This window comes from Drosophila sechellia, chromosome 2R (genome assembly GCF_004382195.2).
Source record: "Drosophila sechellia strain sech25 chromosome 2R, ASM438219v1, whole genome shotgun sequence".
NCBI lineage: Eukaryota > Metazoa > Arthropoda > Insecta > Diptera > Drosophilidae > Drosophila > Drosophila sechellia.
This window is the reverse complement of record NC_045950.1, coordinates 18,464,904-18,471,135: the sequence shown is the minus strand read 5'-3', so window position 1 is coordinate 18,471,135 and position 6,232 is coordinate 18,464,904.

Below are 6,232 nucleotides of genomic sequence, written 5' to 3'. Positions count from 1 at the left end.
GTGTTTCGGCTTAGAAGTTTCCGCTTTTGGGGCCGACGGAGCAACTAAATGCCAGCCGTAAACTTTGGCTTTAGTGCACTGCATTCCACTTGCCAAATAAAAGGCTACAAAGTGTTTTGTGTTTATCAGTGCCACACTGTGGTACCACTCTATACATACATGCATGTTGCATGCAAGACTGTGACATCTCACATAAAACTTTTTGGCAAGGAGCTCGACCTCACGGGATTCTCGCTTGTTGGAACCGAAGGATCTGGCGGAGTGGCTACAGCTATAGCCATAGGCATAGGCATAGGCATCGGCGTCGCCACCGCCGTCATTGGCATCCGGTTGCAACTGCTGGGGAAAGCCAAATGTGCCATTTATAATTTAAGCGGGATTAAAGTTTCCTACAATGGCGCTACTTGCCGCAGAACATGCCGCGCTTCGGTAAACTTTTTTATGCCCGAGAGGAGCGTGGGGCAAGGAGCACGGAGTTGCCTGCAAATTTGACATCCGCGCCCCAGACATGGCAAAGCGGATTAGGCAAGTGGCCCCGAGACAAGCTCCACCACGCGCGACACTTCCCGAGTTCGCTTTCTTCGGAAATCTGCTCCACTTTAGGGCAGCACTCTTGGATTGGCGAACAAACTTTCGGCAGGCGTCGATGTCGGGATTTTGCCAACCAGCTTATCTCTAATTAAGTGCTTCTTCATTTTGGTAGTTGGATACAACTAGTAAAATTATTAGCGCCTAACTTAAACCTAGATTACAATCTCTTATTTAGATTGTATGTCAGTCAACTGCTTTGGGAAAATACCAGTTGTCTTACCTGTAGAGAAATTGAAAACCGGATCTCGAAGTTGTATCAAATAAAGTGTGAAAATGCAGTGAGTCAAATGAAATTATCCTGGAAATTCGAACTCACCGGACACCTCAAGGCGAAACAATTTCCAAAAGTTTGTCCCCGGAGTTTTCGCACGTGAAACTGAAAACCGGAAAGCGACCGGGCGACTGTTTTTCCATCGGTGCGTCCAAGCTGCATTTCCCTTTCGCCAAAGCGCTGGAGATTTTGGAGCAACTGCTGCAGCGCCCACTTTTCTCGCTTTTTGCACGGACGGGAATGAGAATGCGAATGGCAAAAACAAAGGCAGCGAATTGAAAGCGGCAAAAGCTGGGAGGAAAAGCAGAAGCAGACACAGAGAGCGGTCGGCTGTGCAGCGCAGCAATTTCGCAAATTGTCTTGGAAAATGGCGAAAATGCTTTTCCAGCAGTTGGCCGCACACACCGCAAGCTGGGTGGCATAAGCGCTGGGAAATGCCGGCGGCAGTTTTCGGATTAATTATGAAAAGTCCCCAGCACCACCCCGCAGACCAAAAAAAGGGTTGGCTTGAGATTCCGAGGGCTGGGAGTTGGGAAATGCCAGCCACCTGGCTGGATGCTTCACATTGTTTTCTAGGGGTCAGCAGCTTAATTGTCTGCTAAGTGTCACAGTGCACACGAAAAGTGTGCGGACAGCCCAGTCGCCCAGCTGTAGTTGGATGTCCTGCATCCTGACACGTGCCACCTGCCACCTGCCAGCACCCGTTCTGCCTTTGGGCCAATTTGACAAGGTAGTGCGACCTGGACACTACTGCACTGCACTGCACTGGAGCCCCATTAACAAAAGCACTTTTGACTAATCAAACTTATCGAAAACGGGACAGGCCTTTCGCTCAATGACCACTCCAGAGCTCCAAGTTGCCAACTCAAACACCGCATCTCTCGGCCAGACGAACCGTAAATCGCCTTTGAGACGGGACCCCGACAATTGCCACTAAGCCAGGCCCACAGCTCGGCGGAAAGCACTCCGGAACAGTTGGCAGTGGGGAGTGGGGAGTGCGGAGTGGACACTCGGGAGTTCCAGTCCGACTTCAAAACTCAGTGGCTTTGATTTTCAATTACCTTTACTTGATTCATATGCAATGAAAGCCTGCCACTGCCAACTGTCCAACTGACGTGCACACTCACATCCATATCCTCTTTTACACACATTCCCGCACCGCCACACAAGCACACTTGAAGAAAAAATGGGCTCATTGTGAAATATCTGAATCCATATGATGCATTTTAGTCGAAAAAGTTGCGCTGTGCAACCAAGGGTGCAATACTCTCTACTGAAAATCAGAAAGTGATAAGAACCGATATGTGATCGAAGTCCTGTATGATTTCTCGCAGTGCACTTGTCGTACTGGCCCATTGATGTGTGTACGTGGCTGGATGAAAGGCTGGCTGAAAGGAAAAAAGGATGTGCTTCGGGCCGTGCCGTTTCGGCCTTGGGCAAATATTACATCCTGCCTCGGACATGAATGATGTGCGCTTTGTGGAAAGCGCTGTAAAACACTTAACGGAACGAAGGCAGCAGTGCAATGATAAGGGAGGTGGGTGATTGGTAGTTGGGTGTTTGGCCAAGTAAGTCGAGCTGGGGGGGGGGGGGTGGCCATTGATGAAGTGCTGGGGCGGCTGCTGCGGTGGCCAGCGCGAATAATACACTCCATTGAGTCCGGGCCAAAAACACTTCACACTCTTCTCCAAATTACCGAAGCCTTGATTAACTCAGCACGTTGGGTGGAGGTGGGTGGGGGGTAGTGCTGCAAATTTATGGGGAATGTTAAATTGGAATGCATTCCCAGCTGGCCATAAGCAGATCCCACGGAATCAGAAGCGGTACTTTTAGTGCCTGCTCAATGGAGCATTCGAAAGTGGTTTTCCTTGCTCCGGCCGGCTTTCTTGCCTTTTTTTTTATTAATTAAATGCCACAAAAGGTGGCAATGTGCTTTGTGCGGGTTTGTTATCAAAGTTCTGTGCTCAGTCATAAAAAAAGATCGGATCAGAGCTGTTCATTAGCTAATGGCCCGGAATTGCCCTTAAATATCCGCGCGGAAACCCTTTGCCCGTTTTCGGATTTTCACCGAACAACTGTTACCGCAAAGCCTCAATTTTCAATTCAACTCTGACTCTGCAGCCAAAGGATTTCCCACATTTATTATGATTGTTTCGCTTTTATGATTGTTATGCCCGCCGAATTGCTCTAACTTTGGGTATTTACATTTCTACACAGAACGAGGGTGGCCCATTTTTGGGAAAATATTGCCATTTCCCCAGGGTCCTAAAACAAGTAACGCTGTTTGCTCTAACTACACGTTAAAAAAAAAAAACAGAAATGCCCACAGATACTTTTTTAAACTTTGTTTTTTTTTTTAACAAACATAATTGTGTTAGCCATTATTAGATAAAATTCATTATTTGCTTGGTTGAATCCAACTTGTTGCTTGGAATCTATATATTTTTCAGATTTCCTTGGCAGAGCATGTGATTATTGTGTTTGCTTCGATTTCGGGTTTTTCATTCACGTTTTCCCTGGGTATTTGCTTTTGCTATTTGAACGTACATTTTTCGCGAAATGTTCAGACTTTCTGTCCATTTTGGCCCGTTTTTCTCCATACTACTCCAGAACGTGGCACCTACATATATATGCACATAACCCGACCTCGGAGCCTTTCATTCTGCGGGAATTTAAAATCCCAAACAAAAGAAAGCGAGATAAATAGAAAACCGACGAGGCACAAAAGAGCAGTGAAGCCAATTTTTTGTCGGAATCGCCCGGCATTTATTCAATGGCCGACTTTGAATCGGAAATAATAAACCACTTGACTGGCAGAAGGCCTGAATAAGCAGGTTTTAGTCCGGCCAAATGGAATGACATTTTTGCACTTCCGGGTGGCAAAACCCAGTGAGCTGCAAACGACATAAAATGTATTTGCTAAATAAATAAACCGAAATTACCATTCGATTCTCCCCAAGCGCATCGGTACTGTAATTAAACTAATTAAATTGTCAAAGACTTAGGGTGTGTGTGTGCAAAGGGAGTTGGAATCGATTTCACGCAGAGCCTGCAATAATAATGCACATTGAGATATTGCGCATACGTAACGTTGACCCGGGGCCAGTGCAAATTTAGCTTGGCCATGGAATTGCTGTCGAGTTGAGGGCTTATAGGCTTACGCCGCCGCTCTGATGTTCGAATTCAATCTAATCAATTACCTGAATGCAAGTCCCTTTTTGGCTCACCACAACGATTGCCTTGGCTCATTAATTTCCCCAGCAACCAGCAGTGCCGCCATTGAACCGTTGAGGCGTTCCATTCATTCATCAATATTGTGCTGAAGTTACATTACAAATTCCCTCGGTTGAAGCTCCCACAGCGCCGTTTGCATTGTGTGGATGTCAATTAAAATTGTGGCAAACTCAAGTGTCACTCAAACCACGCTCCACTGTTTTGTTGCCGCCCCCAAAAAAGAGGCGTGTGCAGCAGCAGCAGGCGGCAGATGTTGCAGCGCACACAGCGGCCACATCAGCTGCAGCAGCAGCAGCAACATCAACATCAAGTGGCATTCGCATGAATGTGCATATGTAATTGCGGCCAGGCGGGCGGTCTGGCTATCTCTCTCCTGTTCGCCCAGCCGTCTCGCTCGCACGCTTTCGCCGTTTGCCATTCATCAATAATTCAAGCATTTTCACACTCGAAGCGGCGGTTTGTGGTCAGCATGCGGGGTCAGAGTGCAACTGACATGTCCGTCGATGATTGCGGTCCGAGGTGTTCGACATCCAGCATTGGGTCATCGGAAAAAGTCATTACTATAAGATAAATATTGACCGACGGCTCTTTATGCAGCTATCCACAATTTATAATTGTTTGCTTATTAATTAAGTGCATGGAACGCAGAGAAGGGTAAATATATTCGCGCCCCCAACAAAGATGTAATTTAAAACAAGCGGCTTGAAAAACGAAAACTAATTAAGATAAAGCTGTTTTTAGAACACCGATGTCCCGAAAAGTTAAATAACTTTTAATGTGCTCTTAACGATGATTGCGGTTGAATTTGTCATTAAAGTCAATAAATTATTTATAGGCATCAGTCAATTGCGTCGCTTCAATGAACTACATTTAGGTTAAAAAAAAGACTGGCTGATTTAATAAAGGTTTTAAATTGATTTTTAAATTTGGCATGTAATTTAGTGGCCTTAAAACCATTTAAGCTAAGCAGATTGCACAAAAATATGGCAGATTTGCGTAAAATGGTAGCACTTTTTATATTTAATGTAAGTCGAGCTCTTCAGCTCAGAAAGCACATCAAGAATGCTAGTTATTTAATACATGTTAATGATTCCTGAGTAACAAGGACTTAAGCTACAACAGAATATAGTTGCCAAGAGGCAAGGGAAAATGTGTTTTATGTTATAGAGTTTTATTTGAGTTCATGTTTGCACGTTTCGCTTTGGAAAATTCGAAATTAAATTGTTGAAATAGCTAGGTGGCACTCCTGCCAAACGGAGAACTTTATCCGGGATTACCGCAGAAATTGGCTTGCCAAAATTTAGAAAATAAACCGAATTGCTTGCATTAATTAGCCGAGCCATTCGAGGGAGCCCAAACAAACAGGGCAACTTTTTTCGGCTTTTTACAAAGTTTGTTCTCTTTGCCAACTAAATCATGGCTTGACACTTAACGATTACCGACGCCGAGGTGAAAGGCGGAAGGAGAAGGGCGAAAGGTGAGGAAGAGAGCCCCGCCATTGATCGGTGGCATTGTGAAGTGACTTTTTAATGCAATTGAATTGATTGTGGCAAAGTCGCAACTGAACTACCGCCACTACCGCCCCATCAGCCGATGAAAGCTGATGAAAGGCGATTGAAGTCAGCGACAATCGAATGAATGAATGAGAATGAGGGAAATCGAATGAATAGGACGAAGGGGGGAAACACGAATGCTCAATGTTGCTGCATTTAACAAGGAAAATTCAGCTGCAAAAAAAAGGACGAGGAAGGACGACTCTCACTCACTCTCTTCCTGGTCTTCCCATTGCCGGAAAAGTCTTTGTTCGCCCGGTTGCGTGAGACTTTCAATAGGTTGACTGTTTAATCGTGTGGCAGCAGCACGAACTGTCTGCGCTTCCCTCATCCCGCTGCTTCACTAGCCACGTCCCGCCACCCACTATCCACCACCCACTCCAAATCCCCAAGCCCGCAAACACCAATCCTCACACTCCGACGTTGGCGGTGTCAAAAGTTAATGCTAACGCGGCGATTTCCATTTGACCTCGTTACCCGACACGCAACTCGCTTTTTGGAGGAAAGGGCGATCAACCGGCGGATGGGCGTATGCGTGGTGGATTTGCAATCTATGACAGGAGCATTTAGGATTTCATTGTTG